Source organism: Anomalospiza imberbis, chromosome 6, assembly GCF_031753505.1.
Source record: "Anomalospiza imberbis isolate Cuckoo-Finch-1a 21T00152 chromosome 6, ASM3175350v1, whole genome shotgun sequence".
Lineage (NCBI taxonomy): Eukaryota > Metazoa > Chordata > Aves > Passeriformes > Viduidae > Anomalospiza > Anomalospiza imberbis.
In genome coordinates this window covers 28,565,272-28,581,557 of record NC_089686.1, presented here as the reverse complement: position 1 = coordinate 28,581,557, position 16,286 = coordinate 28,565,272, and positions in this window count along the sequence as shown.

Genomic DNA, 16,286 nt, shown 5'->3' with positions numbered 1-16,286 from the left:
CTCCCAATTACCACAAACTGTGTACGTACAGGCTACTTTTCACATAGATTCATAATAATAATATTTTAATCTAAAAAATAGAGTTCTCCTCTTATATTAGTCTTTTTGACTACTGAAGTATTTGGTTACAGAGCCACAAGTATTTGGTAATTTGAAGACTAAAATTCCTGGTAGGATTCCCCAAATATTTTATATGAATTTTAGGCCCAATTTTGTTACCTTTGTATCAATAGTTATTAATTGACTGTCTGAAGCAGTCAAAAATATACATACTTACTAAAAATTTATACAACCCAATTACACAGATATTTTATATCTTTTAGCTATCTTACAAAACCAACATTTCAAGCAGAAAATTTTTAAATTTTTAAAGTAAACAAATATATTTTTCTTGCAGAAGGGAACAATGACAGCTTTCTTAATTATTTTCATTATTACCATGCATGCAGCAGCTTCCAAACCACCTTATCAGCATGTCAGAGGTCATTGGCACAGGCAACTTATGGTTGCAGGGACAAAGAGCCTTCCTGCCAGACTATTAACAGGCCAAACAAATCTGGGTAAGTACTCATTAGATGGGATTAGATAGAGGTTTTCAGAAGAATATTTATTTCGTGGTGGGGAAAAATCCCACATATTCTTCTGACACTTGTCCTGGTTGCTGTGGGAGAAATAGGTAAAGCCTGAACTTCTACATATGAATGTCTATTTTGCAACTCTGCTTTCAAGTCTATACCGTAAGTATGTGTTTTTTAGAATAAGTTTACATAACATGAATTTGTGTGCACACATTTAAATGAGTATATTTGTTATATAGGTATATACGTCTAATAAAAAGAAGTTGTCTCAGATCTACAAATATGCTTCTGACATTAATAAATTGAGTTTATAGTATGCTTAGTGTGGCATATGCCTTCAATCACTCACATTTTAATTTTCTATTTGATTTCAAATCTGTCTTCTCTCATGTATTTCCACTTCACACACCTGCTTAGTGTTCTAACAATTACTCACAATTAAGAACCATAATATTGTATTTTAAGGGAAACAGGTACATTAATACATGTATTATTTGCTTTGCAAATAACTTAAGCGTGTTTGTGCTACTTAAGCCCTTCTCACCAGTCATTTGCTATCGGGTGGACTTAAGCTTCTATTAGATTTCCATGTTTAAAGAAGCCATATTATAATTTTGTATGCATCTTAAAATAAATGTCAGAAACATTGTCATGGGCTGAAGACTTCCTGAAATGATATATCAGTTACAAGAAAAGCAAAGATAAGGACTGTAATCAATTAAAAACTTGTATGTTTGTATGCAGTGTAGAGTGTTATTCAATGTGACATAATTAAATTTTTATACATCAAATTATAGTTGCTGATTTTAGTGATCTGTTATATTTCTATGAATATAAAATGGTCTGTTGCAAGAAAGTTTTGTTTCCAATAGCAACAATATAAAACCAGTGGGTTTTCTTATTTCTAGTTTTGATGTTTGTAAATTGTTTATAGAGAGCTAATAAATTCATCCAGTTCTTTGTAGAACCCAATACAAAGTTGAGTTTTAACAGAAGTGCTCTCTCCATGTCTGCGTGCCCAATATCTTGTGGTCCTTAAATCCTTACAGCATATATCTACATCCTGGCCTTTCAAAGTGTACTGTCCTGGCCTTGCTCAAATTGGTACTGCTAACCAGCATCACTTACCAATGGTCTTAATTCTTTTAACTTCTTTTAACTAAATCATATAAAGTGAAACCTTTTGTAGCATTCTTCTTCCCATAAAATTCTCAAGCATTTTTGCAATACAGAGAACCAATTATCTTGATACTAGTTTGGAATATATAACAACTATAATAAATGCAAAGGAAAAATGTGTTTATTACTGTTTATTACACATTTATTTCAGAAGAAGGCAGCATGGGCAAATACACATAAACTTTGGGTGCAGCCCAATAAGGTTTATTTAAAGTAGCTATGATGTGAGCTTAAAAATATTTTTCAATAATGTAAATTTTTTGAAGGCAGCTATTATGTTTTTAGAAGCCAGATGCTTATATCCATTTTGCATTTATTTATCAGACCACAAATTTTTTAGCTAAAAGAAAATTTTGAATGCAAATAATCGATTCTAATCAGTTTAATCACAGCATATGATGTGAAAACTTGCTGCAATAATCAATGCATTTAAATACAAGAATATATAAATGATAGTGTGAAATTTGTAGTATGGGTCAATTTAAGACTTGCATAAATCTTACATGACTGAATTCTCCTTGATATTTTTATGGTGTGATATTGTCACAATCAGATTGGGTTTATGTTTGTACTAGGACGTCTGATTAACTTCAGTGAAAGATTTGTTATATTATGCTTTCTGATCAACAGTCAATATGTGAGATATTTTGCTGCACTCTAGATATTGATGAGTATTGCAAATTTTCACTACCTTTCATGCAGCAAAATTATCTAAGAAACTTGAAAATTGAAAGTCTGTGTATTCTATTGCAGAAGTTATACACAACAGCATTTTCTCTGAGACTAGTAGCAGTAGAGGAGCTTGTATTTATAGGTAATGCTTCACAAAGAACTCTAAAGGTGTTTCAGAAACTCTTTCAGAACTGTATCTACTCAATCAGTATTTCAGAATCACTAAACACATTAGTGAATTGCCAGGTCTGGTATGGCATGGAGTACTGATTTTACAGAACACAGTGACCTTTTATAACAGCTCTTTTTTCCTTTGCAGTTATTTTCTAGGAGCAGATGAAATATTAAGTTATGGAATTAAGTGCTCTAATGCAATAATGCTGAGTTCAATATCAATCAGAGCAGGAAATATTTAAGCTCCTGTATCTAAGTATCCCAAGTTTTTAACATTTCAAGCACCAGACATAATGATTTGTTTTATACCATACTAATTATAGCTAAACTGGGGGATGAGTATTAATTTTAAAAAATAAATAAATAAAAAAAATAGAAACCTGCATAGCAAAAGCCAAGTTTATAAAGTCCAGTCTGTCTTGAGTGTTCTATTTGCGTGAAACTGAAAGATTCTAATGTTCTGTAGCTGAATACCTACTTATTTTTATATGCATTACTTTAAATTTACAAGGTGGGTATCACTTTTATAAATGATCTTTAGCTTTCTTTGGGTCCTGCTAAGTAACAAAAATATCTTTATATATAATAGTGCATTTTTGGAATTATTGATGCATTTTAACAGTGAATTCTGACTTCATGTGATAAATAGGTTCGAGTAGATGAAATATGAAAGAACTTCTTGAGTTACTATTTGGGAACAGCATAATAACTGTCAGAAATCTTCAGCTGCAAATTTTCATAAATATTCAAAGATGATGGATTTTTAATGTCACATTTTACTGCTTTGTCTGATTAAGTTTTTTATTTTGTGTTTATGAAAGAAAATTGCTGATACGCCCCTTGCTCTTTATTTTACTTGACAGAACAGCCTTTTTCAGAGGGAGTTTCACAATTCTTTCTGTAAGAAAAGACAGTTTTTTTCCAGCATTTCTAAGAAACGGAAATGACCATAACAGGTTCAAGGCAGCAAAGCTGGTGAAATGCGAGTATCTCCCCCATGGTCTTTCATGGCTGACGCGATTCTCTTATGGATTTTCTCTTCCATCTGTGAATGCAACTGCCTGTTTAGGTGGTGCCACAGTGCTACCTGTTTGCTGCCACTTTATTTATGGGTAACTTGTAATTGCTCAGATACCCCAGCCAAGAGTAGAACATGGAGAGTGCTACGAAAATGTTAAATAAAATTAATTTTCTTTGCAATTGTGCACTTCAAACATAGAAGAGCGGCTCTCAGTGAACAGCAAAACTGTCATTCTACTGCTTTACCAAGCAAACCAGAATGTTTATAAGTAAGGGAGTAAATATTTGCCTGTGACACAACAATCTTTTCCTGCTTTTAGTAACAAAGCCTGTAGAGACCCCTCCATCTTCTTCTCACCAGCATTACAATATTTACTAACTATTCAAAGGTTTACTAACATTTTGAAATACAGTAATCAATATCTTTAAACATACTGAAAATATTAAATATATCTTTAAATACTCCATTAAAAAAAAAGTGAAGCAAAACTTTTCTCTTTTCAGGGTGAAGGATCTTCTTTTTCCTTTCCTTCAGCACTGATGACAGTTAAGCAATGTATGCAAGTTATGTGAGAATTAGAAGGAGGGAGGAAGAAAAGTTCATTTGGAACATTGCAGACATCAAAAATGACAAAACTCAAATGATAGCATAATATTAGTAATACTGAAAATAATATTGTGTTAGCTTGTTCTTCCTATCTAGGGTATTATCTAATATATGTTAAATCACTGTTTACGCAAGGAGAAACATTATCTCATTTGCAATTGTCTCCAAGTGGGGGAAGGCTGAGGGGAGAAGCTTTTGCCAAATGCAGCTCTTTGAATTTCCATATGTTGCAACTTACCACGTTCTCTTGTTTTTAAATTGTTCCTACATACATACCTATATATCACAACAGAGGAAATTTCTTAAAATAAGTAATTGATTTCTAAACTATGGTAGCTTTTTTTCCTACATGTATTTGGCTTTTAGAGTTTAGAAGCTGTTACGCCTGAAGTTTGAAAGGCAAAATAGATTGTTTCTGCCGGCTGCCAGTTTCCTATTTATGGTGGCATATCACTTTACTACTCCTGCTGACGGCCCACCTGTCTCCGCTGCTCTGAATCAACACTTCAGGACTCAGCACCTACTGTTAGCCATGAAGAAATACTCCCTAAGGCAGGAAAGAGGCAGCTAGCCAAAAACAACATTCACAGCCAGTTAATGAATGCAGAAATTAAAGCAAACAAATAAACAAAAAAAATATCCTGGAAATTCAGAAAAGCAATTAAATTGTGTGATAAAGAGTACAAGGTAGAGTTACAATATAGACTGATAGAACAGAAACAAAACAATTTTATATGGCACTGGATTAGTTTTCTGTCCTGTTATGATTTGAATGGTTTATGGTCTTATTCTCATCTCTCACTAGCCTCATGCCCTTAGTTTTCATGTAAATGATATTGAGTGGAAAACAACCCTTCAGCTCTGAGGTTGTTTGTGGACATCAGATGGAACATTAAAAAGACAATTCCTTTTTTGTATGGAAGTTTTACCCAGTATAAGGTTCTTTTGAGGTTCATAAATTCATAAATCTTGTCACTTTCTCCTATAAAGTGATACCCTGAGATAAAAAAGAAAGAAAAAAAAAAAAGAAATCATTATCTACTAGGGAGATTTTAGAGCACAATCTGGTTTAGCACAGATGTATAACTTGACATAGTGAGTTTTGAAGCAGCTTAAAAGATTTCTCTTGATTTCAGCAGGAGTTTGGGTCACCTATCGGCACAGTATAGAATTCTAATATTACCTGAAATGGTAGGGGGAAAAGTCATGTTTATTAAGGTCCTCAGCTCAGCAAGAACTCAGCAGGACATGAGAGTCATTCATTCACAGGCTCATTGGAAGTATTTGGCTTTCCTCCCAGCTCCTGCTGAACTAGAATATGCTGGGAATTAAGAGCTATCATCTGTGGTAGAAAGTGTATTCCAGCTTTTGCTAGTTTTGAAGCTTCTGAGCTCTAGAGGTATTTCACTTATGAGAGATGAGGATGTCTTCATCTTGATGAGTTTTGCGTGCAGTGGAACCTGTGAGCTAGAGCTTGCAGATTTGCACCTGACTGGTGGATGCCAACATGTTTCAGGATTTATTGAGTTCAGGGTCTTCACAGTCAGACCGTACTGTCTCCGGTAAAAGTTATGACCATTACTTTTCATCAGTCACAATCTTGTCTAGCTTCTGCTGTGAAGAAAAGCTTAGCTGCTTTTGGAACTAGACTGCCTTCAGAGGTCCAGAAGAAATTCATTTGGAGTAACACATCTTACTGATTTGCTGCTGATATGCATATTCAGTAATTTACTGCAGAAGTATTGGTATGTTAACGCTCTAAAGAGCTGCACACCATCCATCATGCACAGCCTTACTATACACTGAATGTACAGAAAAGCCATCAGGATGTGAAAATAATCAAGTGAAGAAATAAAAAATATTTTAATGGTATTGATAATGAATAATGCTGAGTTTATTTCTCTGTCTACATTATACAATAGAGCCTTGACATTGGGCCAAGTGAGTGTATTGCTACTTCATCCAAACTAGAGTATATTTAGATGTGCATGTCATCAGTACAAAAGCAAGAATTAGACTTGCCTTTTGCAGTGCTAGTGATAATAATTGCTCAGATTAGTTCCTGAACAGAGATAGCTTCTTTTTGGCTACTGTTTTTGGCAGAATGTGGAAGGAACTAATACATACATGGTCACAAATACATATGTAAGAGTCCACTTTACATCTGAGCAGCTTAGTACTATTATGCCACTGGAGCAAAGAACAGAATTCATGCTGTTACTCTCACTAGAAAGCAGAAACTAACAGCGCCTATTCCTGGTTTAAAATGAAAAAAGAAAACCCAAATCCTGCCGCCATGCCCGCCCTGAAGCTCCCTGGCTTTGCCTGCCGGGCAGCGGCACGGTCAGCTGCAGGGGACACTCCCCTGTTTCTCAAGGAGATTCAGGGAGCAGCTAAGACAGAGCGCTTTGCTGTCTGCCTTGTATGGAGGAGAGACGGTGTCTGAGGAGGCAATAAGGGAGTCGACTCAAGGCCGGGGAAAAAGTCTCAGGTTTAATCTGAGCTCTGAGGACCTCTGAAGGCCATAGTATCTGACAGCTGAAAGTGCCCTCGAGGCTTTCGCAACAGCTCAAATACCTGGGCAGTAACAAGGGGGAAGGGACAGCCACCACCCAATGGGGGGATTCGGGGGAGTGGAAGGCGGAGGGACAGACAGACAGACAAACCAATGGGGGAAGTTCAAGGGAGGGACCCCTGGCCCTCGTCCCCTCACTCGATGCCCAAGGTGGAAGATTCTGGGAGAGTGGGATGAGGAGCCAAGTGATGGACAAGGCACTAGGGAGGGGACAGGGGAATGACTGAGCATTTTCAGGGAGATTGGCATTGAGGGAAAGGTAGGAAAGCTCGGGGTGGAACCACTGGGAGAAAATGGGGAGTGAAGGGGCAAACCATTACAGAACTGTTACAGAGATATAAAAACACAATACAACAAATCCCAAAACCCCACCAAACTTGGCTCTTTGCCTTAGTTTTATGGGGGAGAAAAGCTCTAGGCTCTTAGCTACTGCATACTATGCACTGAAGAGGGAACTCAGGTGCTGAACCACCACTCTCCTTTGGGATAAGTACCTTTAATTACATCTTCTCAGTTAATGGTAAAGATAAAATTTAATCCTCCTCTCCTTTCTCCAGGTGGCCACATGGAAAGATATTTGGCTCAGGTAGGAGGTGGAGCAAATAGCTGTTACTTTCCAGGACAGTAAAAGAAGATCACAGGAGCTCAGGCTCAGCTGGGAGGTGGTGATTAATGGTAAGAGGAAGCAGGAAAGAAATAGCTTTTTTCTCTGGTTCTTTGTCTGTGGCTCACCGCTGAGTTTATACTGATAGCAGAGTAAGGTCTGACTTTGCTAGAAGGGAGCTTGTCAAGATGGTGAGCTGGAGTCTTCTGAAATGTAAATGTTTCATACTGCCACAGTGCAGCAAATAAGCTAGTGAAAAACCCTGGGCCCAGGGTTGTCCAAATCTGTAGTCCAGGCATGAATACTGTCGCCCTTCTCTTCTCCAGTGTGGAACTTGCTGGGCCTAAAATATGCAAAAAGTTGATGGAAACTTGAACTGCTCCTGCTCTGTTTGTCCTCTGCCTGATTATCTAAAAGCACAGTTAATTTGTAGTGTCAGTCTGCTTGTATAAGTTTCCTTCACAGGTATAAGATTCCCTAGTGGTAGCTGTCCTATGAAGACAACCTTCCCATATGGAAACCTTCCAAAATTAACTGGAAATTCAGTTTTTGTCCTCTGTATTCAACTGTTATAGGTAATTTCTTATACTGATACTATTACTTAAAATGTTCTACAGTCTGTTTCAGTGCTCTAAAGAGCTGAATTTGAATCTGGTTTTTATGGATGTAACTTTTTAATAACAACAGAAATTAGCTTCTTTCTAACTTCTAAATTTCTAACATGAGTGTGACATGATAACAGCAACATTAGCAAATATTAGGTAATTTCCAAGATGCCATCGGAAGCATTGGGGACATGACTGTATAAACTAGTTTATAACTTATAGAAGCAGCAAAATCTAAAGAGCACACAGTAATATGGATCCCTAGAAACATTTGAAGAACATCAGTAGTATCCAAAAAAGTCAGTAAGGAGGAGACTACTACAACTACAAGTAGAATTCTAGTTCCTCGTTGGTAACTATTATGCAATGCACATTGAGGATAAAAAAAAACCACGAAGTAAAATAAGACCATCACTACTCCATTTCAATAAGCTATGACCACTCAGAAGAGGTCTCAGGCATGATTACATAGGTATAGAACTGTGGCCAAAAAGGTGTCCATCTCTCTTCATGTCCCATTTGACACTACAACATACTTCTGGTAGGTATCATAGTTATGGGGCTTCTGTGATGGTTCCTAAATGCAAAATCCTCCACAGCAGGTGAGAGTCTTAAGATTGACTTTGTCAGTGGTGAGTCAGTTCTGTTGTGGCACATTGTTACAGAATTTACTGTATAAAAATAATGAAGTGAGATTGCAGTACTGATTTGTTCACTGCAGTGTGCATTCGCCAATCCATTTACACCGTGCATTCTCAGAGCTTCTGTGGTCCTAATAAATATATTGTCATTGCCTTAAAAAATAATGGCAGCAAAGATAGACAAAATGGTTCTGAGAGTCAGCTGTTAATGCATATTGATTGCAAATGGCAGTTTGTGAGGGGAAGCATTGTGTCCGGAGCTAGGCACAAGGAAAAAAGAGAAATCATGAAGATTCTGAAACAATCAACCTGATATTTAAATCAGTGATAACTAGATCAATGACTGCTGAAGGTTTCCTACAAAATAGAATGAAAATTTTCTACCTCCCCATATACCATAATATACCTCCCCATATAGCCAAATTACATGACAGCAGCCTACAGGTTTTAAAGAGAAACAATTTCAGCTAGGTCCCACTGCATGACTCTTGTCCCACACATTGTTTTTGCATACAAATATTTTATTGTGTTACTGTTAACAATCAACAGCTCAATGGCCCATTCAGAGAAACAAAAATCAGAAAGGAATTAATCCAGTAAAGGCAGCTTCTAAACAGCATGGTTCAGGTACAAACATCCTTTGTTATGAAGTTGCTGGAGATCTTGCAGTCTCCAAGTATGTCTAGCATGCATTACAGTTCCCCAGTTGCAGTAAATCTACAAAGATTCCCAGACATCCTTTGGTGTGCTCTTTTAATTTACACAAGAATATATAGCAAAAATATGAGTGTCTCAGTGAGACTTTTCAAAAATGGATCCCATGTCCTACCACATGCAAGTGCAAGTGCTGAATTAATTGTTTTCCATTTTAGAGATGTGGTTTGTGCTGTTAGCTTGCCAATGGAAACATTGCAGAGAGGATAAAGTTCTGTGAAGCAAGAGTGAGAGAACAGGTTTGTAAATGAGAAGCTGAAAGCAAAGCCTATGTACTGGGCATGACTGGGTGATGCTCTGCTCTGGGCTGCCTCTTCATGGATTTGATGTTTCACAATATGATGTTTTGGCAATACATTGCAAATGTGTTCGGAAAAGGCTGTGCAACATCTGATATGCTTTTGCTTGTGTCAAGTTTTGCAGGCCTCCAACATAACTTTACAAAACTGTAGGCTTTCGTGGCTTTTCATCCACCACGGCCTCAGGCAGCAGGAATGCCTGACTAGAGCTGTCTCTGCAGAGACCGTGCCTGCCACGTGGACAGATGCTCCCAGGGCTATGGCGTTCACCTCCCTGCTAGTGCTGAGTGCTCCAGTGTGGATTTGCAGCTTTGGTAGCTTCACGGTGAGAGGAAATGAAGGGACGAGAGAGGTGCATTTTGCCAGCAAGGCTGAGAACTTTTATTTCTCACGTGGCTGCAGCGGTGGTCGCAGCAGCCATTCCCAGCGCCAATGCAGGGCAAAATGGTGATGGGACAAAGAAAGCATTGGGTTAAACAGGGGGCGGCCGGACAGGGGTGGAAAACCCCCTCGCCCAATAGGGACAGACAACAGGGGAGTGACATAGAACATAACAACCTATGGGTACATAACAGAGGTGGGTACAGCATTCTGGGACAAATGGGAATGGAAAGGTGGGGTGATTGACACAGAACTTTCTGTGAGGAAGCAGGGAGTGGTTACAAGATTGACATGTAAGAGCTCCCGTGGTACACAGCTTGGGGGAAACCATTGTGAGGGGGAAATAGGGGTACAGAGAACCAATCTAACATTTATTAAAATCCCTAACTAAACCAACCCAAACTACAACAGGCTTTCAGTTCACACATGATTTTAAATCTGATTAATGAACACAACACTAGGCATCAAATAAGGAGAGAAAGCTTTAAATTTAATTGGAGTGACCTCTTGCTTAAAACTGCACTAGAAAAACCTCTCCCCATCTGTAATTCTGAGTTAGAAAGTAACTTGGTATGCCAGCCAGTAAGACTCAGGTTTTCCAGAATCAATATTGCAGTTATTGAGTAATTATAGTACTTGCTTGGGAAGATGGACGGTGGGATATTTGTTCAGGGTCTGATGAGTGATAATGGTGCTCAATGAAAGACGATAATTGAAAACAAAATGATCTTAATGCAGTTGACTGACACAAAAGAAAGACTATAGTCTTTAAATCAAAACACACTTATTCTTCTTGATTATCAATACATTAGTTTTAAAATAGCAACCAGCAGCAAGACTTTTAGAGGGTAATATACCATTTGCACTTCTTCAGATCATCAATAAAGGCTCTTTAAATGCTAATGCTCTTAGAAAAGCATTTTCTCACTCAAGGTGTTCTTACAGGCTATTACCAATCAGAAAAAAGAGGAAGTGTCTGCATTTCCTTTAAAAGCTAAATAAGTTAAATTTTGCCAATGCACCCTTTCGCTCTTCCGTAACTTTTAGCAAGAGTTCATTTAACATATGTCATTAGTCTGTGAAGCACACATAGTGTGCATTCCTCATCCTTCTGCTACTGCATATACACATTAGGGAGGTTGTCTTGACTCCGTGGAATTACTGCAAGCTCACCAGCAAACGCTCCCAGTCAGTAAACAAAACATGATGTCAGAACATTCAAAGAATATTGCGAAATTACTTAGTATTGTAGACTTTGGTAATACAGTCATATTCTCCTCAAGAGGATGACAACCTCACCTAAAAATGTGAGAGTAGAAAAACCATGATTTGCCACTCTGGTTCTGTGATATTTCCCCACTCTCTAGTAAAGCCATAAGTCAGCAATCAAGCATGAATTCTGTGTATTTAATCACATGTAGCTGGGCAAAATACTGTGTAAGGATGATGGCCCTCTCTGAAACTTCAGCCAAAAATGTACTTGGAGAAAAATGCTTGTGTCTATGCAGATTAGGCAACTGAATAAAACAAGTTAAAACCAGTAAATTTCTGGAGTCCTGTCCCAGGAGGGAAAGAACAAGAGGGTAGCTGGAATACAGCAGAAGAGGAACTGTGGAGTGAAGAACAGATTGTGGCTGGTGACCTCTGCTAATTCCCTTTTCTGTTGTCAACACACTCAAAATGGGCAAAGTAAGTGGAATGGATATGATACTGCTGCTTGTTTGTTGCCCTAGACAGGTATCTACTTTGTCTTTGACAACACAGTTGGCAGGAATATACTCTCATTATCTTGATAGACCTATGCCCTGGGTCTGGCAAAAATGAAAACCACAAGGGTGTCTGTACTTCTGCTGTAACTAAGAGGTCACCACTGTCCCATAGTCTACTCATGATCTGAGCACAGAGGGGAGATAGCTCCTTGGCCTGCCCCTTCCTAAAATTTATGTCCTCACCTTGTGGGTGGTATGAAGGCAGCTAGGCTGCCTAAAAGGATGGTCTAAAATCCAAGTTTACACTAGCAGTTCCCTTTGCTACAGAAGACTTCATTAAAAGAAGGCAACCTGCCCATTCTAACACCTTGGTTTGTAGCAGATATATGTCAGTCCCTTCTTATGAGAACCCACAGGAGAGTCAAAAGACTATACATCCTAATAAATCTTTGGACACTCATTGTCAATGATAAAATTAAATACGATACATATTGTATGTATGTATGACATTATGGAAGAAAAAATAAGGAAAGGGTTCCCAAATTTTAAAGCTGCTATTTCTCCAGTGTTTTTTCCCTCAATGGTTTATTTGTGGTTATACAAGATCATTATTTCTTTCAATTTCTCATTATATTTTCTCTAGATTCTTCAGTAACAAACTGAATTTTTTTTTAACTCATCTGGATAAGCAGACCCCTAGGGTATTTTTTAATATGAAAAACAGCTGAAAAATTGCTGTAGTAGTTTACATCTAACAGAAACAAGCATTTTATTGTTATGTTTATATTTACTGAAATGAAAATGTGACCCATGTATTATCAAATAGCAATATTTAGTTCTCATGGAAGATAACAATATTTATTTATAATGTAGCTAAAATTAGAAGACAGAGCCCTTATGGATCAGGTGGAATATGATGGTTCTTTCTCTTGTTAGGTCAGTGGACTGGGAATTAGATTTAGGTGACCTCTTTCTGCCTGTGGGAAAACAAATTTGGTCTCCTGTGTGCATTTTCTAATACATCAGAGCATAAGATATTCACAACCAAAAACTTAACTCACAAAAATCTTAACAGCCAAAAACTTTCCATGCAAAACTTAACCTGTTTAGTAATCCAAAAAGAATGACCAGATAATCTTGCAAGGTCCCTTCCTATCTCAACCTCTTTTTTTTGATTCTGTGATTTTATATCCTTCTGTTTGGGAGAATTGAGTTATGGACATGTGAGGTCCAATTCCTTTCCTTTTCCTTTTTCTTTCACTTCTTTTATAGACTATTAGCCAATAGGTCACAGACTTGAAAATTTGCCAATATGAGTTAAAGTCCTTTTAGGAAACTGAAGAACAGAATCTGAGTTTTGCACATCTTGGATGAGCCACCCTGTCTTTGAGCTTGTTGCATAAAAGATGGAATAGTTCTTGATTTCAGAGTGAAATTTGTTTTCCTCACTTTCAGCTGACTATTTTTCAGCTGAAGTTATGCAGGGAACTTGAACCAAAATACACAATTAATTTTAAGTCATCATAAATTGCTTTGGTCATTTAGTAACCTATTTGCCAAAATACTGTTATGATCAATTTGACCAGTTCCAAAATAATTTCTCATACATTTTAGGCTTTCCATTTGCATGGTCTCAGGCATCTGTTTCCAATTGTACAACTTACAGATAGTAGCTTCTATTAATTTATAAGCAAAAGTAGAGCTTATAGGTCACTTTTATTTTGTGTAAATAATTTACCACATATGTAGATTTATTTGTATACATCGTATACCTCTTACAATATGTTCTCTGCAGAAGACAAGAAGTCAGAAAATAATACGTATGATTAGTATCCCAGAGTTTATTATCAGCAGTATGACTTTTATAAAGTTAATTATGTCAAAAATTGTGTAAAACAGAGTTAATAATTTTTTTGTTACACTAATTCAATTTTTTCTAATAAAAAAGTAGTATACTACTGTGGGCGTTTTTTTCTGATGCTTTAATATTGAAAATCCATAAAGCTATTTTGACAGATGAACAACACAATTTTGTAACAGAATGAAAAATTTTAGAAACTGAATAGCTGATAAAAGATGAGTGGAATCAGGGAGGATTGATGTTATAGCTGAAGGCAGCATTAGAGATTAGGTACTCATTTGGCTTTTCAGAAGGCCTGGTGACTCATTCCACATAAATGAAGTTTGTGATATGTAATGAAATGCTTTCTATCTTCACTGCAAGCAAATTAGCACATATTTTGTTGGAAGAATATTAATGTTACCTTGCATGTGTTTCAGAGCAGGAACACATAAACAGAGGAGATTTGAAAAGAATTTCACTTTTATAATGTCAGGTGGTAAAAGCTTTAAAACAAGGTCACCTTTGTAAAGAGAGAAAATTAGGTTATAAACAAGTCACTGCTTAAATATATTCAGTTTGTTTCACTAACCAAATGTAATAGCTTGTTGCCTCAAATTGTAGATTTTCTTTACCAAGAATGATAGTCATATGTTCAGAATGGAATCTGTAATGTTAAGCTATTAGAAAGCCATGGTTTGGTGAGGGAGAAAGGTTAAGAATCTCAGTGGACAGTCATTTTATGCCATTAAGGGAGAAAACCAGACAGGCTGTTTTACAGCCTTTTCTGTTCCACACTGGAAAACAATACATATTTTTTTTTTTTTTTTCCCTTTTTTTTTTCCCTTTTCTTTTTCCCCAGGAGAGCAGGCATGAACAGGAATGGAGATGTATTTGAGGAAAATAGTGATAGAGGAAAATAGAGTATGTGAGAGATACAGATAATCAGTATGCCATAAGAGCAAGATAGGCAAGACAGAGAAATTAAAAATGTCACCTTTATTCTTTATTTGAAAACAAGAAAGATGAAATAAGACTGCATATTTGCAAACATTGGATTAAATGGGACAACTGGCCAAAGAGGAGGTTGGTTAGTAAATTAACAGTATTTTCTTAGAGAGATTTGGGTTACTGTATGGGTGGTTTGTGAATTAGGCACAATAAAGTATTAGAGTGAGAAAATGAAATATATATATATATACACATGTGTGTATATATATAGATGTAAAGATAACATAATGGAGATTATTTAGGAAGAAATATTGAATATAAGGAACTAGTAGTTTGATATGAAGACACAGATAGTGAGATAGATAGAAAATTGATTTTCAAGGCAACCTGAAAAGAAAGATAAAGAAACACATTTGATGATAAAAGAAACTGCCCTTGCAACCTTGCAATCTTAACTTACTATCAAGATGCCTTGTGGTAACAGTGGAACTACTTTTAATAGGTAGCATATTTTTAGATATGATACAAGACTTTTTCATCCCTCTTGGTTTATGAAAGAGCCATAAAGATCAGAGACTTCTCTTAGTTATCCAACTTAAGTAGAGCTCTTTAACATCATTCTTTCAAAGTGTTTATAAAAACCCTGTCAGCCTTAAACACACACACACCCACCCACACACACACAGACACCTACCCACCCCACATATCTGCTCATTCAAGCAGTGGTTTGTATCTGTAAAGATACAAACCTTGATCTCTGGATCAATGCAATGAATCAAGGAATCAAGGAATCTGGATCAATGCAATGATCAAACAAAGCAGTTGGCTGCATTATTTAAATTTAGCTGAACTTTCTTTATTAAAATATTTAGAGCTTGGGCTACTTGCATCTCCAAAGCCCATGCTGGCCCTTCCTTCTAAAGCCAGAAAGCAGAGAGTCATACTCCATTAGCCACCTTCCACTGAGGCATGTCCTGTTGTCTGTCTGCACCAAATGGCTTCCCAGCCTCGCTGGAGCATCCTGGCCATTCCACCACCAGCTCAAGGAGATCGCAGGGTGTGGTGGGTTCACCTTGGCTGGAAAGTAACCTAAAATTTATGTCTTGAGTCCAAGGTTTGAAAGTTGGGTGGTGCCTTTCCTTCTTTTCTCTGGGAGTCCCTCTCCCCCTGATGGAGAGAGTCTTCATACCAGGGCCTGTCATGACAGGACAAGGGGAAGTGGTTCTTATGAAGCAGGTTTAGATTAGATATGAGAAAGAAATAACATACTCAGAAGACAGTGAGGCACTGGCACAGCTTGCCCAGAGAAGCTGTGGCTGCCCCATCCCTGGAAGTGGGGAAAGTCAAAACTTTGCATTTTGACCGGTAGTTACCTGGAAGTTTGTGCTGACTAGGACAAGTTAAAGTAGAATAAACTTTCCTATTAACTTCAGTAATTATTTTAGAAATGCTATTTAAGACAAAACATTTTATTATCCAGTTTCTCTAAAATATAGTTCCCTTCCTTTGAAACAGTTTATGAACATAGCAACTTCAAATTTTTGATAAAGAGAACACCAGGGAATCTAATAATGCTTGTCTACCACACATTGGTGAAATATATTTTGTTCAGTTAATGTTTCTGAAAGACCTTGAGGGCTTTTGATGAGGTGCTTATTACTTCTCGAGCATACTCTTATAATTAAATATTGTTTTTTATAACTTCTGCTGGGGTACACTGACAGAGCACCAGTGAAA